The 19,238-nt window shown below is 40.0% G+C and overlaps 1 pseudogene; it reads right to left on the bottom strand.

The window, feature by feature from the left end:
* Positions 1–5,588: 5,588 nt before the first annotated feature.
* LOC128057871 (ubiquitin carboxyl-terminal hydrolase 10-like) overlaps positions 5,589–19,238 on the bottom strand; it is a 180,166-nt pseudogene continuing 166,516 nt past the window's right edge.

Below are 19,238 nucleotides of genomic sequence, written 5' to 3'. Positions count from 1 at the left end.
ACTCTGTGCGACCCCATAGACGGCGGCCCTCTGGGCTCCCCCATCCCTGGGATTCTCCAGGCAAGAATACTGGAGGAGTTGCCATTTCCTTCTCCAATGCATGAAAGTGAAATCGCTCAGTCGTGTCCGACTCTTAGCGACCTCATGGACTGCAGCCTACCAGGCTCCTCCGTCCATGGGATTTTCCAGGCAAGAGTACTGGAGTGGGGTGCCATTGCCTTCTCTGCAGTATCTCCTGAGTAATGTTTAAATGATTTCATGAACTATACTACTTTGTCTCACATGAATATTTAGCATAGATAACAAAAAAGTACAATTCTGAAGAGATTTCACACATTCTGCTAATGCAAAGTGGGAAACTAAAGCCCAACAGTTAAGTGAGAAGTTTCTGTTTTTCAGCTGCGTCCCCACCTGAAATGAATAGGGGCAGTGAATGAAATGCATAGCTGAGGAAGTTCCACACTTTATTAGTCTACCTTTGGCCTGGACCCTAGGGTTTTATAATTGCAAGGAAGGGTTGGCGTCTGGGATATCGCTTCCTCTTCCAGGGGGGAAACATCTCTAGTAATTTCCATCTTATTGGACTGCATCTCAACCATGGTGGTGGTTTAGTTGCTAAGTCGTGTCTGACTCATGTGACACCACCAGGCTCCTCCGTCCACGGGATTTTCCAGGCAAGAATACTGGAGTGGGTTGTATTTCCTTCTCCAGGGGATCTTCCTCACCCAGGAATTGAACACGTGGCTCTCCAGGAATTGAACACATTGCAGGTGGATTCCCCATCTCAACCCTGCAGCTAGCTATGAGTATAACCTTTCAGTTTCCAAAACTCTGCTGACCTAGGATTCCTCAGGATCCTCAGACTAAAAAAATAGCATGTCTCAGGAGGGAGAATTTTAAAAATAATAAAAATAAAACAAAGGTCATATGACACCTAGCTATGTTGGTGTCTTTCTAAACTACTAACACCATAATCAGGGTTTCGGCTTCTGTTTCATTATGTGACAACCAGAGACTGTAAACACTGTCAGTGGCAGAGAAAATAGTGTCTAGAAACAAATAAGGAAAACTAAAGATGAACCTGGGAATATGTGCAGAGCTTATTCTTTGGTATTCTGTGGTCATGACAGCTTTTGCTCTTATGAAAGTACTGTGTGTGGTGTTCTTTTTCTCTGTAACGATTTCTAAAACTGTGTGACTTGTGGAATTTGCCTTTGAAAAAATGCAGTGAGTGTTTAATCGTTCCGGGTGTGAGTAACCACATTCTGTTCAAGTGTGCTTCCAGCCCTCGCTTTGCTCCTTATCAGTGACAGTACTCCAAACACTTGTCTCAATTTTAAGATCAAAGCTGATGAAAAACAGACCTCTACAGGGTTGAATTGCCTTCTGCATTTTTGTGCATCAGAAGAAAATACCTATACCACTTGAAAGGGCTGAAATGTTTTAGTACCTCATCTTTGGACTGTGAATTCTGCTTTGCTTATTTCTTACTCTGCCAGTGTCATCTGCTTTATGAAATGTATCTTTTAATTAATTATTCTTGTCTCAAATTGTCTTCTGTGGCTCACTATCAGGGCAAGAATTCATATTAATAAAATAAGATCTGTCATGAAAGGGAAATATCTTGGCTTATTTCAGGGTGCAATTAACCTCATTTAAAATCACCTTAATTGATTTTTTTCAGAAAAATCTTTTCATTGTTTATATATATATTTGAAGTTGCTTATAGCATGGCTTTTCTACAAAGGAGCAGTTCAGAAACATGGGAACACTAAATTATAGAAGAGCTGAGAAGTCTGAGAAAGCAGTTGAAGAGAATTCTAAAGCTAGAAGCCAAATCAACAACAAAAAAACAGCAACAACAACTCTATTTACACTCTGTTCTATGGGAAATCTTCAAAGAGCAGATCCCAAAAATGCATTATAAAATATGAGTAGTTTAGATTCTATGATGGTCTCTTTGTGTTTTTATTAAAACAATGGAAACAACTAGAAATAATAGGAAAAGGGTGTATAATACAAGTGAAGGTAAAAGTTAAAACAAATTGAAACAAAATGAGTGATAAAATAACTAGATAACATTTTCCCAAAGACGACCTTAAAAACACTGGTAGAATCATTTTCAAAGGTAAAGTACTTACCAAAGCAAACTTTCTTATGCTTTGGAAAATCAGAATTTACTATGCTTTGGAGAATCTGAGGATTTACGTAGATTCCCACACTGCTTTCAATATACTCTTTCAGGAGTGAATATGCAGTCCTTCTTAAGAATGAGGATGAAGGTCACTGTTCTTTTAGTCTAGATACCAGGAAGACTATGACAATGTCATTAAGACCGACTACATGGTAAAGAAATACCACTGGACTAGAAATGAAAAACACCATTAACTGGTTTTGTGACCTTGGGAAAATCAATGATTTTGATGTTGCTTAAAGTATCTGAATACTATGCACAATGTTGGAAATATTTTTGTAATAGAAAAGAATCCTTGATTTCCAGATTCTTTCCCCATAATAAAGAGAGACTGACTGTAAAAATAATCAGAGTATAGAATTATAGATGCAACAATAAGAAGTAAATGGGATGGGTGCTGGGGCAAGAGGAGACATTTCAGGAACTTGAAGCCTTTGGTCTTGCTCTATTTGAGGGGTGGGGTGAAGATAAATCTGGAGTTGTAGACAGGAAACAAATTGTAGAGTGGTTTTAAAGTAAAATAAGGGTTGGAATTTTATCATGTTATGAAATGAGTTTCAAATTTTGGTATGCAACAGAATTACATGGGGAGCTTGTTAAAGACACACATCTGCCTTTATGATGGTGTCAGAATCTCCAGTGGCAGGACCAGGACATTGTTTTTGACAAGCCCCTCAGGTTCATCTGACATACACAAAGTCTGAGAATAACTGGTATGGTCAGTGGGCATTCACCAAAGGCCCCAAAGTAAGGGAATGACACCAGATTTGTGTTTTAGAAAGATCACTCTATCATGTGTGTAGAGAATGGACTAAAAGAGTGTAAACCCGGAGACAAGGAGACTGATTGAAAGATTATCTTTCCTGTGATCCATGACCCAGTGTCATTTCTTGGGTATATGTCTGAGAAAGCCTCCAATATTTGGACCTTGAGAGACAAGCACAAGAATGTTCATAGTTGTGATGAATATGGTAGCAAAAAACAGGAACACTCCAGATATCCTCTAACAAGAGAATGGTTAAATTGTGGTATCTTTCAAGAAAACAAAATATTCAACAGTAAAAATGAGTTCAGTTCAATTCAGTTCAGTTCAGTCACTCAGTCGTGTGTGACTCTTTGTGACCCCCATGGACCACAGCACGCCAGGCCTTCCTGTCCATCACCCACTTTTGGAGTTCATCCAAATTCATGTCCATTGAGTTGGTGATGTCCTCCAACCACCTCATCCTCTGTCGTCCCCTTTTCCTCCAGCCTTCAATCTTTCCCAGCATCAGAGTCTTGTCAAATGAGTCAGCTCTTCGCATCAAGTGGCCAAAGTATTGGAGATTCAACTTCAGCATCAGTCCTTCCAGTGAACCGATGTCCTTTAGGATGGACTGGTTGGATCTGCTTGTAGTCCAAGGGACTCTCAAGAGTCTTCTCCAACATCACAGTTCAAAAGCATCTATGCTGTCTAGGTTGGTCATAACTTTTCTTCCAAGGAATAAGAGTCTTTTTATATCATGGGTGCTGTCACCATCTGCAGTGATTTTGGAACCTCCCAAAATAAAGTCTGTCACTGTTTCCACTGTTTCCCCATCTATTTCCCATGAAGTGATGGGACCAGATGCTATGATCTCAGTTTCCTGAATGTTGAGCTTTAAGACAACTTTTTCACTCTCCTCTTTCACTTTCATCAAGAGGTTCTTTAGTTCTTCTTCACTTTCTGCCATAACGGTGGTGTCATCTGCATATCTAAGGTTATTGATATTTCTCCTGGCAATCTTGATTTCAGCTTGTGCTTCATCCAGCCCAGCATTTCTCATGATGTACTCTGTATATAAGTTAAAAAAGCAAAAGCAGGGTGACAATATACAGCCTTGACGTACTGCTTTTCCTATTTCAAACCAGTCTGTTGTTCCATGTCCAGTTCTAATTGTTGGTTACATACAGCAGAATAGGTGAAACTTACAAATAGAGTTTTGAGAATAAAAAAAGCAAGTAACTGAAGACTACACATTTTTTGATACCATTCCAGTAGTTTAAAAATGAGCACAATTAAACAACTTGTACAAATACAGACACTGTTTCATTTTTTGTCTTTTTTTTTTTTTAACAAAGCAAGAGAATAAAAACACACAATTCAGGATAGTATTTACAACTTGTAGAGGGAAGGGTCAAGAGGAAACACACAATATCTTCAGTGGTGTTAGTAATGTTTTACTTCTTTATTTGAAGGGTGGCTTGATGGCTATTGGTGTTTTGATTATGCATCTTAACCTGTATTTGATAACCAGTCTACAAAGATGGACTTTCAATGGGACGTTGGACACTTCCCAATATTCATGCTCTTGTATAATCCCCTCCCACAGTGAAACTGGCAGAAGTAGCACTATGTGATTTATAAGCCTAAATCATAAGAAACTCTGTATCTGCCTTCTTGACCTCTTGGAACATACACACTGGGAAAGCAAGCCACCATGTAGGAACTACCCCAGAACAACATATTGTGCGGAAGCCCAAGTTAGCCACAGGAGAGGCTGCACAGATACAGGGTGATGCCTAAACAGCTATCCCAGCTGAGGCCCCAGATGTATGAGTGAGTGAGTCATCATGCGTGTCTAGCACATGAGAGTTTGCAGATTTGACATCAGCCCCAGGCACCATCTGACTGCAACTACCTGTGGAAACCCAAGTGGGAACTACCCTACTGAGCTGCATCAATGCTCAGAACTGTGAGCAGTAGTAATAAACTGCTGTTTTTTTTATTGTTGCTGTTAAGTCAACATTTTATTAAAAATCACACAAACACATACACAATGGGAACAACAGGAAAGGAGCTGTGAGACCTTCTAGTTGGGGACCGACTGACCACATGGAGCTCCCATTAAGACTCAACGGACATGAGTTTGGGTAAACTCCGGGAGTTGGTGATGGACTGGGAGGCCTGGCGTGCTGCAGTCCATGGGGCTCGAAGACTGAGCGACCAAACTGAACTGAAGAAAGGGTACTTTCAAGACCGGATTTCCAAGCGAGATAAATTAGGAGATTGGCTGTGTTTTCATAACAGAATTTAAGGCAACGGCCCTCCTGAGTGCTGGGGAGAGGGACAGAACCTCAGAACCGCCCTCACCCGAGCGCCTTAAGTGGGATGTGGGGGTGTGGGGGAGCATCAGTCCCCAAGAGGGTTCTGAAGTTGGAGGAGGAGATGGATTTTCCTGGAGGCTGCTTGTCTTTCCCAGACAGGGAGGAATACTCTCTGATGAAGTGTCGAAGGCTGGAGGGAGAGGCTGGACCTGCTCGGGGCGGAAGGAAAGGTCCGTCCCGCACCCGCTGGCCCCCCGGGGTCCTGGGAGAGGACCCAGACACTGTAGTCTCTTCTGGGGTCGCAGCTTGTAAGTGTCCAGCCGCGAGGTCACCCGCCTTGTGGGGCCTCGCACAGGGCCGGGGGCACCTTCATCCGTGGACCGAGTCCCGCAGGAGACTTCGCAGGGCGGCCACCTGCCCCCCAGGCAGAGGACGCTGGCTGGGAAAGCGAAGGCCGCTGTCGCCGCCGGTCAGCTCGGGCCGTCAGCTGCTCCATGGAGGGCGGTGAGGGGCGCAGGGCGCTGAGCAAACTGCAGGCTCCGGCGGCCCAGCCGCCTAAGCGGCTGTTTTCAGCCGCATGGTTTGCAATAAATAACTGAAATATTATGCATATATCACAAATATTCTTCTGTGTCTATCATATAGTGAATTACTTTTCAAAAATGAGATGACTAAAATAGCTTGTCAGAATCATGTCACTCTGGCTTCACAGCCTGGCCTTGCCACTCATGCTGTGTGGCCCTGGATACACCACTGAACCTTTCTAGGGATCATTTTTCTCATCATTCGTAATGAGGTTGAGACTCTTAGGAAATAAGACTCTACATCCTTAACAAATTATAGGGACCAGGCCACACTACACAGACTTGGCTTCTTCTGTATCTAAGGAGGAAAGAAAAAAAAAACAAAACTTTTGTAAATGAAGAATGTGGATTATTGTTCAAGAACTGTGAATATTCATGGTGAACAGGGTTCAGCCAGAAAAAGTGACTCTAAAGTCTTTTCCCACTCTGTGGTTTTATGAAGAGTCATTGATTTCCTGTGGTTTATTTCAGATATAAAACATTTGAATCCCAATTTTCCAGGGACAGATTTGCCCAGTCATTCCACTATCTTTAGCATTATCTCTGGTTTGGCTTCCCTCTCCTGTGATCTTTTCCACATTGGGCCCTCATCTCCTGTTAGGTGACAGTCAAAAATGTAGGGGTAATTCAGTCCATCCACTTGATGGGTCCATCTTACAGGAGGCTGGGTAAGGAAGGGGGAGCAGGGGACTGAGCTCATGTCCCCTTTGCAGGGCATGTGAAGTCCGGGAGGAAATGTTGGACAGGTGACTCGAAGAAGCAATCTTCTGTGAAAGATAATTACACGGTGGGAAGGGGTGAAATATGACCATTGTGTGTCCCATAGATATCCTCAGAGTCTAATGAAAGGCAGTTTCTGCCCTTTTGCGTTTAGCTTGGTCCGCAGGCCACATGGTTCAACAGGATTAACACCACCAGCTGGGAGGGAAGCATTGCTGCCCGTGGAGCTTGTGAATCACGGAACATCAACATCCACGTTGGCTGGAGGATCTGCAGGGAACCAGGCCTGGCCGTACAGGGACGGGCTCTCTGCGGCAGACCACCGAGCTCGCAGGATCAGAGGATGACTTCTATCTCTTTTCTCACCAGGGCAGAGCAAAGGGATAGGGGTGGTGGTGATGGTGGTTATAACCCAGCAGGAGGTATTTGGGTCAGATAAGCTCCAGAGGTCTCTTTAAGGTCTAATTCAATGAACAGTATGTTTTTCTTATCTCTGATAAGAGGCAGCATTCTACAAAAACTGAGTGTACTTCTGAAAAAAGTGTACTTGTGAAATATTTGTTGGAACTTCATAAATGTCTGTACTTAAAACACGGTTTTTTAAACTGCAAATGCATAAATGTTCAAACTTGCTGTGGAAGTTTATTTATTTATATATATTTCTCTGGATTTCTTCCTTCTTCCACTGAATTTTGAGAAGGAAATAAAAGTAATTTCCTTTATGAGAAGTCCCTCTACTCCCAGCAATCCTAAATGTTAGAGGACAAGGTTAGGTCACTGAGGGAGCCTGAAGGTAGCATTTTTAATATCTACAAATTCTGTATAGTTTAGCCATATCTAGTACCTAGAGAACTGTTATTGTTCTTGCTTTCCTTGGGGGAAAATATGTAGATTCCCATCTCCATCTCACTGAGCTTTCTAATAAATTCCAGTGCATTGCATTTAAAAAAAAATAATTTTGAACTTATTGAAAAATTGTGAATACAGAACAAAGATTTTTTTTGGAACCATTGAGATTCAGAAGTGAATCCCATAATCCCCTGAATACTTTAGTGAGTATGTTCCTGTATAACAAAAAGTACCCAAATCAGATGGTCAAAATTGATATTTTATTACCATCTAGTCCTCAGATTCTGTTCAAGTTTTGCCAACTGTCCCAGTAACATTCTTTATAGAAAAAGGTATGTTTTTCTGGTATGAAGTGTGGCATTTAGTTGTAATGTATCTGTGGTTTCCTTTTGTTTAGAACAGTTTCTCAGTCTTTCCTTGACTTTCCTGATCCTGAGACTTAGGAAGATTATAAGCCAGTTCCTTTTAATGAAGGATCTAATTTAGAAAACAGGATTTGGTTTCCAAGTGTGCTCATTGCTCTTGGGGTGTGGCTGCTCCCAGCCCTCTCAGCTCTTAAACTCTTTGTGCTTTGAGAGATTATCCGTTTGCCAACATGTGGCAAGTACGCTTTCCTCAGTTTGAGGTTTTTCTTTTGACTTTATTTATGGTTATTTTGCCTATGCAAAAATAACTGCTCATATTGTAGCCTAATTTATCTTTTCTTTGTTGTTGTCTTGGCTTCTGGGATTTACATCTAACTCAGGCGTTTTACACTTCAGCATTACAAACATTTCTCCTCATTTTTTTTTTTTTTCTAGCACTTCATAGAAAAAGTTTGTTTAAAAATCTTGAAGTGGAGAAGGAAGTGGCAACCCACTCCAGTATTCTTGCCTGGAGAATCCCATGGACAGATGAGCCTGACAGGTTGCAAGGGTCGGACACAACTTAGCAGCTAAACCACCACCAACATGTTGGTAAGAAATTTGTGTTTCATTGAGAGAGCAAGCTCACTGCCACAGACTGACATGCCATTTGACAAAAATGAAGGCCAAATCCAATATTTTAGATATGTAGATATTCTATGATTGCTTATCTAAACTATTGGTTTTCTACCGTAGTTCACCATTATCATTACCTTTGAAGCTTTTATAAAGCAGACTGGTACCTAGTATCTACCATACAAAGCAATTGAATCAGACCTCTGGGGAATTCTGGATAAAGATTTTTCTTTGTTAAATCTCTGCAAGTGATCCAAAGTGCTGCCAAGACCGAGAACCACTGATCTATTCCTACATCTTCACAGTTGCCTCAAGTTCTATCCCCAGCAATTGCTTCCTTTGGATTAAACAATTCCTCTTTGAATATCTCTTTTTAAAACATAAGTGTTTTTCAAGATTTAATATTCAAGTTTTAAACTGAGTTAAATTTACAGTGATGAGTTTAGCAGGCAAGACAAAAAATTAAATTATTTATGTGAAGAAATGACATGAGCAGTAACCCAGTCCCCTGGGTTGGTCTCACTGAGGGCAGCAGTCTTTTAGATAAAGGAGATACTGTGTGAAAACAGGAGGGAAACTTGCCATCACAGTGATCTCAATAGGAACCTTAAAGATAGTTCTGGGCTTTTTGAAAACAAGAGCAACCTGGGAAGAATGTAATATTTAAAATATGATTCATTATCTGTGCGATCATGGATAAGTTACTTAACTTTTCAAAACCTCAGTTCCCTTATTGGCAAAAACTGAGACTAGTATAAATGCCTATTTGTAGGATTATTGTGATAATTATATCAGATTATAAAGCTCAAGTTCGTTCCACATATCTGACACTTAACAAATGCTCAGTAAATTTTTGCCTCAAATTAGGAAGAGCTACTCTTACTCCTTCTAAAGTAGTACCACTTCTAACAGAAGACTGCTTCTGCATGAGTCAAGTTGTAAACTGTTAGGCTTAAACTGACTTCTTGAGAGTCTTATATGTAATAGTAATATGCAATAGTATTATTATTTAATACTAATCTTAGCATAAGAGCTTTGACAAGATTTTTAGTAATGAGCATACATTTTTTGATTTCTAAGAAAAAGTCAGTAAAAGAAAAACTACTCTAAAAGAAGTTAGTTTTTAAGTAGCTCAATTATTCATCTAACTGTTGGAATTGTTTTGAGGTGGCAAATGAATCCAGTGTTAAATATGCTATAATTGATTATTGGACTGAAATGCCAGTGTTGTAACTTTTGCAATACCTTGTGTTAGTATCATACATTCTGAAAAAAGTGATGTTAGAACATGAGTTGGTCATGGATAATACTGAATATAGGAATTTATTATGACATTTACATTAGTATGTAGTACATATTTCTTGTTTTACCTGACGCATGTTAAGAGTCAAATGACCTTGTGACAGTTTGAAATGATAGTCAAAGCAATTCAGAAGTAAGCTCAGAATTATGTAGCCTGAGAATGCACAATTTCCTGTAGTGTCAAGTAAAATGAATATGAAGTGCAACCTTAATAGGTAGAAACAGAAACTGATAGCTCTAACAAGGGAGAAATCCCCTTAAGCTTTTATATACATATATATGAGAAATCTACTAACACAGTTCTTTTATTTAAAGGAAATTGATGGCTGAAGTAAACTGTAGTTATATAGTCATCAATTCTCTTTATAAAGAGCTTCAACAGCAAAAGTTTTGCACCTGTTAATCAGTTTCAAGACATGGTCAGTTGAGGGAGTTGTATTGATGCCTAAACCAGGTCACAGGTTGGATGAGTGGAAAGGCTATCAAATCGGTTTGCTTTCAGGTAGTGAATTTTCTTAAACATTCAAGATGAGCTAGCTCTGTGTCAGGGACTGAGGTTAACCCAGGGTTTGTATAATCAAATATGGGATACATGAAATGTTACAGAGAAAAATGAAAAAAATTTTTTTACTACACTAAAGAGAGATACGTGTATAGGTTGAAGCAGAGAAGGCTTTGCAAGATAGCACTTGACTTGGGTCTTTGAAGCGTTTGGACAGTTGAAGATGGAGGAGAGCGAAGGAGACATTCTAGGAAGGATGATTGGAGGATGTAATCAAAGAGGTGGGAGTAAGCATGGGTGTGTGGGGGCTACACTCGTTAGTTGTTCTTATGTAACAAATCACCTCACAACCTAAAGCTATTTGCTGTTGTCTGTTGTTCTACTGATCTGGACCAGGTTGAGTGGACCTCAACTGAGCTTTTTGTCAGTTGTGCTGTGGTCAGCTAAGAGGGAAACTAAGGACTGACTCACCCAGAGAAACTCACAAGCTAGGCAGTCTGGCTGGCAGTCAGCTGAAGGGCTGCAGCTGGCCTCATACACTGGCTGGCTGGTCGGTGCCACCCATCAGGGGCACAGGGGAGAAGAGCAGAGGCATGCCAAGGCCTCTTGAGGCCCAGGCTTACACCTGGCACACTCTCATTTCTGCCACATGCTGTTGGTCAACACAGGTCACAATGCCAGACTAAGATGGTGGGGATTACACTTCTCCTCCTAATGGGCAGAGCAGAAAAATCACTGGTCAGAGTGTGGGCCGCAGGCAGGGGCCATTTTTGTGAACAGTCTTCCACATGGGTCAACCTCACTGAGCTACATAAGTTGTGAAAAGATAAAGAAACCATGGAAGTATAATTTTAGGAAGATTAGCTTGACAAGAGCGCATGCTCCAATCTGAGAAGTCACGGAAGAGGCTGAAGGAGATAAGTGGCTGTATGAATAATCCATGTAAGAGGTGTAGGGTCACGTCTTGATCTGTTCAAGCTGCTGTAACAAAGCTCCGCAGACTGGGTGGCTTGTAAACGACAGAAACTGATACCTCACAGCTCTGGAGGCACCTGCTTGATCGCGTCCTGGTGAAAGCCCTCTTTCTTGCTGTAGCCAGGGCCTCTTGTTTCATCCTAACACGGTAGAAGGGAGCTGGGGACTCTGTGGTGTGTCTTTTACAACAGTCTTAATCCCATTTATGAGGGCTCCACCTCATGACTTAAGGACCTCCCAAAGGCCCTACCTCCTAGTACTATCATCTTCAGAAGTTGAGATTGTAGGATATGAGTTTCAGGAGATTAAAATAGATTAGACCATTCACTCAGGCCAAGGGTAGAGGCAGTATTTTGAGGATTTTTATTTGTTTCTTAAAAGAAACCATGAAATAAACGCTTCTATCCTGTTGGAAGTGTTTTGGGGCATTTTTGAATTGGTCTTGGCTCACAGCTGTGTGCTTCTGAACTGTGTCTTTGGCTGTCCATATCAGCCTGTCCTTTGACTCTGATAGGTCATGAGTGCATAGTATTGTGCTGCCTCTCCCAACTGGGACCATATCCAGCAAGTCTGCTGGTGTGAGCTCTTCGGGTGCACATTCATTAGCATTCAGCTGAAACATTTTTTTTAATGGTCTTTGCACTCTGAAAGAGCTTCCCCAGGAGACCTGAAACAAATTCCAGTCTTGGTTTCTCAGCTCCTATTTGCAATCTCAAGTATGCTTACTTTAAAACCGGGCCTTTGAAGCACCTTGCTTCATTTTTTTGCTTTGGGGACCATCCTACCATGATGTCATAAACTGCTGCTGCTGCTGCTAAGTCGCTTCAGTCGTGTCCGACTCTGTGCGACCCCATAGATGGCAGCCCACCAGGCTCCCTGATCCCTGGGATTCTCCAGGCAAGAACACTGGAGTGGGTTGCCATTTCCTTCTCCAAGGCATGAAAGTGAAAAGTGAAAGTGAAGTCGCTCAGTTGTGTCCGACTCTTCGCAACCCCATGGACTGTAGCCTACCAGGCTCCTCCACCCATGGAATTTTCCAGGCAAGAGTACTGGAGTGGGTTGCCATTCTCCCGATGTCATAAACTTATGATCTGCCAAAGATCATTATGTATAAACTTTCCTCTACTTAGAGCAGTAACAATGGTGCTCTTGCTTCTAGCAACCCTAAACTTTGCATCATGTTAAAAAGAGAAGTAGTTTTTATAACTATCCTAAAACTTATATGATAGCTAACTTCTATTAAGATTCTGGACTTCCCTGGTGGCTCAGATGGTAAACATTCTGCCTGCAAAGCAGGAGACCCAGGTTTGATCCCTGGGTTGAGAAGATCCCCTGGAGAACAGAATGTTACCCTCTCCAGTATTCTTGCCTGGAGAATTTCATGGACAGAGGAGCCTGGCAGGCTACAGCTGATGGGGTTGCAAAGAGTCGGACACGACTGAGCCACTAACACTTTCACTGGTGGTCTGGAGGTTAAGACTCCTTGCTTCCACTGCAGGGGGCACGAGTTCAACCCCTAGTCTGGGAACTAAAATCCCTGCATGCTGCAAGGCACAACCAAAAAGAAACAAAGAATTATACAAGATAAAACAAATAACATAATGACTATGTTGAGGTAACATAATTTATAATATTATGAGTTTCATGTGTCTCACACTATATTTGACTTCTGAATACACTGCAGCAAGCATGCTCACCATCAAAAGTCTAGCCTTCATCCATCACTGTAGAGTTGACCTCCTTTACCCATTTTGCCCTCCTCCCATATCCCTCCCCTTCTGATAGCTACTACTGTGTACCATGCTGATTTTCAAAAGTACTTTATTTCTTTGGAAAGTCTGAGGAAAAAAAATAATTGAGTTAAGTCTTGAAGAAAGCTTAAGAGGTCAGTCTGAGAATAATTCTTAGGAGAGAAAAATCACTTAATACCAAGTAAATATTTCAGATACTCATCATACTTCCCAAATTGATTAAAAAATTTATTGCTTTAATAACTCAAAGTTCAATTGTTATTACCTACCCTGATACTCTTTTCAAATGGCCACATTGTTTTGTTCTAATGATTTTGCTTTTCCGAAGACTTGTAAATCTTCTATGAAAAGACTTAATTGCTTCCTATGAAGCAAGGAGGAGAGGATGAAAATGCCTGGTGTGAGGCTCTAGAAAAACAAAGCATTTATCTCTATTTCTGTCTGTTGAGATGGTTTAAGGTTAATAATTAGGAATTGCTCATTTTAAAGCCACATTGTATTAAAAAAAGACACATGCTTCCTGCTGATAGGATTTTCAGACTGCTTGGAATTTATTATAATTTTATGAGAGAAAAATCTTAATAGCTCAGCAATCAAATACATTATAAAATAATTTTGAAATCCTAAGTATTTATAATTTTTCTAATTGTTCTTTGTAAATTTCACTTTCCCCTCTTGTACAGTTATGTTATCAGGATTTGGAATTTTAATTTGCAGCTTTTATTCATTTTACAACAGTATGATGAACGTTTTATCTTCTCTGGGAATTATTATTTTCAGAGATAATAAGAACAGTCATCTGTTATATGGTCTGCATTTCTTGAGTTGTTTTCTGTGATTTTGTTGTCAGCCTAGCAAAATTAATTAGATTAATTCCCTAAATTCTAAAGAATATTTTTAGATATCAATTAAGCATTCAGAAATGGATATTTTATATACTAGTTTATAGACTAATTTGAAAAGAAAGCAAACCCATCTAGATTCACATATTTTAATGCTTAGTCTTCATAATATACCCTAATATCTATTAATGTGATCATTAGTTTTATAAGAATTCTAGTAAAAAGTTATTGTATGTACTTTGAATAAAATATTAGCTGATCTTAAGCATTTCTCCATTTGTTTCTTTAGCTATATTTTTTCAAATAGGGTTAAATACTGGTATATCTTCAAAAACAAAATAAAACAAAACTTTGTAAAAGAAAATCATATACCCAAAAGAGATGGGCGGCTAGTTCTAAATGTCTGACTGGATGCCCATTTATTTTATGCTTTTTTAAAATTTTTTAAAATAATTTTTAAAAGCCAACTTGCACACATTTTAACCATCAAGTATGACATCAATACTTTTTTGGCTCACTTCTCAGCTTTACATAGTCAACAGAGATATTGGCTTCAAACCCAGCTCTTTTTAAAATTGTGGTAGACATATTTCCCAGTCTCTCTTGCAGTTAGTTACAGTCAAGTTTTGAGTTCAGGTCAATGGAAACTGAGCAAAAGTGATGTAAACCATTTTCCAGGCCCATCAAAATCTCCTGTGTAGCAAGAAGCTGCTATATAATCTAGGGAACCCAGCCTGGTGCTGACCTGGAAGGGTGGAAGGGGGAAAGGAGGCTCGAGATGGAGGGGGTGTATATATATAATTATGACTGATTGGCACTGATGTATGACAGAGACCATCACAACTCTGTAAAACCAGCAACCTCCAATAAGAATAAAGGATCTCCCATGTACTATTGTCAACTTTTAGCTGAGTAGTGTTGACCTGGGGACCTATAAGATGGAGAGTCCTTCCTTGAATCACCATCTTCCGGAGTTCACTCAAACTCATGTCCATCAAGTCGGTGATGCCATCAAGCCATCTCATTTTCTGTCATCCCCTTCTTCTCCTGCCCTCAATCCCTCGCAGCATCAGGGTCTTTTCCAATGAGTCAACTCTTTGCATGAGGTCGCCAAAGTATTGAAGTTTCAGCTTCAGCATCAGTCCTTCCAATGAACACTCAGGATTGATTTCCTTTAGGATGGACTGGTTGGATCTCCTTGTAGTCCAAGGGACTCTCAAGAGTCTTCTCCAACACCACAGTTCAAAAGCATCAATTCTTTGGCGCTCAGCTTTCTTTATAGTCCAACTTTCATATCCATACATGACTACTGGAAAAACCACAACTTTGACTAGACAGAACTTTGTTGGCGAATTAATGTATCTGTGTTTTAATATGCTCTCTAGGTTGGTCATATTTTTCTTCCAAGGAGAAAGTGTCTTTTAATTTCATGGCTGCAGTCACCATCTGCAGTGATTTTGGAGCCCAAAAAGATAAAGTCTCTCACTATTTCCACTGTTTCCCCATCTATTTGCCATGAAGCGATGGGACCAGATGCCATGGTCTTCGTTTTCTGAATGTTGAATTTCAAGCCAGCTTTATCACTCTCCATAAATGGTATCACACAGTATTTATCTTTGTCTGACTTATTTCATTAAGCATAATACCCTACATGTTGTTGCAGATGGCAGCATTCCATTCTCTTCAATCACTGAACAGTAGTCCATAGTATGTATATGCCACATCTTCTTTATCCATTCATTTGTTGAAGGAGATTCAGTTATTATCTTTTGATGCCTGTAGGGATTTTAGTGATAGCTTCTGTTTCATTCCTGATATTGATGATTTGTCTTTTCTCTCTCTTTCTTCGTCAGTCATACTAAAGTTTCATCAACGTTATTGATTTTCTAAAGAATCAGCTCTTCGCTCCATTGATTTTCTGTGTTGTTTTCTGTTTTGAATTTCACCAACTTCTGTTCTTTATTATTTCCTTCCTTCTGCTTGCCCAGGTTTGCTTTGTTCTCTTTATTCCAGGTTCATGAGGTGGAATGTTAAATGACTGGTTTGAGAATCTTCCTTGTCAACAGAGATTTTAGTGTTATAAATTTCCTCTTAGCATTGCTTTAGTGTATAATGCCAAATTTTTATGTTGTGTTTTTACTTTCATTCAGTTCAATGTATTTTTATTTCCATTTCCCTCTGACTTGCATGATTTCTGCTGAGCATTCCACTGTCATTGAATTATTTTTCCCTCACTGCTAGTATGTCATTTTACCTAGCTGCTTTTAGGATTTTGTCTTTGTCTTTTGCTTTCACGATGATGTGTCTTGTGACTGATTTCATTGAGTTTTTCCTTGCTTGGGCTACACCCAGTTCCTTCAATCTGTGGTTTTATGTCTCTTGCCAAATTTAGGCAGTTTTCAATCATTATTTCTTTGTGTATTTTTTCAATGTCATTGTTTTCTCCTCTCCTCCAGGACTTGAATGATTCAAATGTTAGATCTTTTGTTATAGTACCCCAGGTTTCTGAGGCTCTTATCATTTTATTTTTTAGTTTAGTTCCTCTCTTTTTGCTCAAATAGAGTAATTTTTATTGTTCTGTCTTGCGGTTCATTAATTCTTGACTCTTGTCACTTCCATTCTGCTGTTGTGTCTACTTTATTTCAGTGATTGATTGCATTTGCAGTTCTAAAAGTTTCCATTTGGTTCTTTTTTTATAGATTTGAATTCTTTGCTGAGGTTTTCTGTTTTTCAAAAGTTTCAAGAGTTTGTAATTGTTCACTGAAGCATTTATTTATTTATTTATTTTAGCAATTTCTTTTCTTCTTATTTATTTATTTTTGGCTGTGATGGGTCTTTGTTGCTGCACACAGTCTTTTTCTAGTCACAGTGAGCAGGGTACACAGGGCTTCTCACTGAGGCTTCTCTTGTTGAGGATCACAGGCTATAGGGCACATGGCCTTTAGTAGCAGCAGCACGCAGGCTCAATAGCTGTGGCACACGGGGTTAGTGCCCCAAGGTACATGGGATCCTTTAAACCAGGGATCAAACTGGTGTCCTCTGAATTGCAAGGCAGATTCCAAACCATGGGACCACCAGGGAAGTCCCTCACTTAATGGCTACTTAAAAATTTTTGTCAGATAATTCTAACATCTCTACCATTTCAGTGTTCACATCTATCAGTAGTCTTTTCAAATTCATTTTGAGATCTTCCTTGTTCTTGGTATGATGAGTAATTTTCAATGCAAACCTGATTATTTCTGCATTTTGTTTTAAGACTGTGGATTGCCATTTAACTGTCTTTCTCTGACACTTGTTCTTTTGGGGAAAGAAGAGGGCACTTCCTCGTTACTGCCAAATAAATTGCCTCTGTGGCCATCCAGCCTCTGTTGATACCTGGTGGGAGGAATCTTCATTAAGACTGGATGAGTGTAACTTTCAGCACAGCTGTGGTCTCCACTGACATCACAGTAGAGGTGGCCTTGTTACTGCTAGTTGACGTGAAAGTACCAACTCTTCCTTAGACTTCCTCTGACACTACCTCAACAAGGAAGGGGAGGGAGGTCTCCCTAGTGCTGGATGGGGGTGGAACTACAGACTCTCATGTCCAGTAACATTGCATAAGAAAGGAGACTCATTACTGGTCAGCAGGGGTGAGTGCTTCATCCTCCCACGTGGTCTTCTCAGACCTCACCTTAGGAGGGCTGCTGGGGCACTCTGCTATAGTATGTCTGAGTGTAAGTCCAAGCTCCTCACTCCACTCAGCCTTTGCCAACATGAGTGGGGTAGCGCCATGGTCTTTTCTCTGATGCTTGGCTTTTATTTTCCCAAAGTTTCTGTCCTAATGGGCTGCCCATTTTTTATTTCTTGGCTAGAAAGAGCAGGTTTTGTTGTAGTTTTTTTTTTTTTTTTTCCCCTTGCTCCCATTGACATTCCCATATCATTGGCTTCTTCAGCTCCAAGTCTGGATATATGGAGCTAAAAGAAAGCTTAGAGAACTCACCACCATGTTTTTTTTTCATGTCCCAAAGTCTCTTGTTTGTCTGCCTTCTCTTTACCTTTCAGTGGCTTCTTATGTGTTTTATATGTATGTTTGGTGTTTTAAAGTTTTATTTTATATGACAAACAGGGAAATGATGTTTACTTTATGTTCCCATGAACAGAACTCTTATACATTCAATTGTAAAATGAGGAAATTGAGGTCTTGGATAGGACCCACAGCCAGCAGTGGCGTGACTGAATTAGATTCCTGCTCATTCAACTCTATGTTCAGTGCTCTCACCATTGTAATGGTGAAATGTAGGCGTTTGCCTTGATCTGTGATGCTGTAGAGACAGTGTTATGAGAACCCCGTACACTGTACTCACTGCCTCCCAGTCACATGTTCTACTTTGTGTTCCTTCAGAATCTTTGCATAGTCTAGCTAGCTCGTTATATTGTCGTCTCCACTGGTAGGCCCAGAATCCCCAAATATGAGCAGCTTAGAAGCAGCAATGTGAATTTAAGGGAGAGCTGAGGAGTTAAACCCTAACAAATGCTCTCTTTTTACTTAAAAATATGTTATTGGAGGTGACTGGTGGAGAATGGATGGAAATAGGAGGTGCCAAATAGTCTCAAGCCATCCAAACACTGCCTGCTTTATATTAAACTCCTATGATAACAATACTCTGATAAGGCAGCCTCCATTGGTTTTAATTAATTAATTTAGGACAATGGTGGGATGCTTTATTTTATATGAATCTGAGGTTATCTTTGGCATTGGAAGATTAAAGAAGAACTTAAGAAACAAATTTGCTTATTTTCCCCTACTATTTGCATTAGGTAAACATCTATATCCACATAAAAACAGAATCTATCATTTCTGAGTTCTACTTATCCCTGCATAAGTCTCCAGCATCAAAATTGATTTTTAAAAATGTTCACTTGAAAATTAGCATAGATAAGATTCAAGGATGCTTGCTCTTACAGAAGAATTTTTTATTAAGGGGAAGACTTGTCCTTTGAAAATTATTATCATAATTATCACTAAGAAACCAAGTCTATATTTCTTATTAAGGCAAAATCCCTATTGAGGCAAACACAAGAAGGATGTTGATTGCAGTGGGATATCTGTCTGAATAGGACTAAGTAATCAGCTTTGAAATGTCACTCAAAGGAATCAGCAGGGCAGAGGCTATTCCTTGGTAGGTTGCAAAACATTTTTTTGGGGGGAATGGCCAAGGGTTTTACAATATCCTTGCATAAGTAATTATTTTAGATAACTACGGAAGCAATCTTTAAAACTCAAGGAAAATTACTGAAACAGGGAAAATAGTAGAGAAGTCCAAGGAGCCATATCAACTCATTAAACATGTTGAGAGTCATAGAATCACATACTGTCAGAGGCGTTTGGTCTCAGCCCACAGTGGTGAGCAATCCTACTCCAGAGTCACCTTGCTATGGTATTTCTCTGTCTCCCACCAGGAAAGTTAGAGGCTTGCGCAGACAGCCCCCT

This window comes from Budorcas taxicolor, chromosome 12, assembly GCF_023091745.1.
Source record: "Budorcas taxicolor isolate Tak-1 chromosome 12, Takin1.1, whole genome shotgun sequence".
In the NCBI taxonomy this organism is placed as follows: domain Eukaryota; kingdom Metazoa; phylum Chordata; class Mammalia; order Artiodactyla; family Bovidae; genus Budorcas; species Budorcas taxicolor.
This window is presented reverse-complemented; position numbering and strand designations above follow the sequence as displayed.